The sequence below is a fragment of the Solanum tuberosum genome, unplaced genomic scaffold (assembly GCF_000226075.1).
Source record: "Solanum tuberosum cultivar DM 1-3 516 R44 unplaced genomic scaffold, SolTub_3.0 scf00124, whole genome shotgun sequence".
Lineage (NCBI taxonomy): Eukaryota > Viridiplantae > Streptophyta > Magnoliopsida > Solanales > Solanaceae > Solanum > Solanum tuberosum.
This window is the reverse complement of record NW_006239049.1, coordinates 26,436-27,118: the sequence shown is the minus strand read 5'-3', so window position 1 is coordinate 27,118 and position 683 is coordinate 26,436. Positions and strand designations below refer to the sequence as shown.

Sequence of the window (683 nt, the reverse complement as noted above, 5' to 3'; positions counted from 1 at the left end):
GGTTTTTGGGGGGGGGGGGGGGGGGTCTATCTCTGGTGCATAATGTGTGTGACTGTGTGTCTCTTGTTTATTTTGAGTCATTTATAGAGTACACACATGTAGAGAGACCGGGAAAGAGTAGTTGTGAGTCCACCCTTATTGTTATATTTGCCAAATAATCTTGCAAAGTTCTCTTGTGATCCTTCTCAACATTATCAAATAACTCTCTTTTGTGTGCAAGTGGCAAGTGTTATTTTACCAGGCACGAGGTGCCTGCTAATTGGCTTGAATGCCATTGTTATAAAAATGTTCTAAAAAAAGCGAATTGTTATTGTTAAGTAATATATTCTATAGTGTCAACTTATCATTTTACCTTTATGGTTAGTCGAGCAAGTCATGTATAGATTTGGATTTGCTCCAATGTCTCTCCTTATGTCTGTTCTTCATGACTGTAGCAATCCGGCTATATTACTAGGTTGAGAAGGATGTTTGCGCCTATCCCCTCTGCATGCCATGAGGCTGTCAACACAGTCAAGTAATATGTAGATGCAGGAGGGGTGGGTGAAGCTGCGATTGGGACGCTTCCTGGTTTTCCAAGTAGTGGCAGGTGTAGATGCCCTTTCCACCTAAATTTTTCCTTTTTAAGTTGCCTCACCTTCTATCTGATGATTTCCTTGGGGGGGGGGGGGGGGGGGGGGGGGGTT

The 683-nt window shown here is 43.2% G+C and overlaps 1 protein-coding gene across 1 annotated transcript in view; it reads left to right on the top strand.

Moving 5' to 3' along the window:
- The window catches only part of LOC102590214 (rhodanese-like domain-containing protein 4A, chloroplastic), a 4,625-nt gene that overhangs the window by 1,621 nt on the left and 2,321 nt on the right, over window positions 1-683 (top strand). The gene's annotated exons all lie outside the window — the stretch shown is intronic.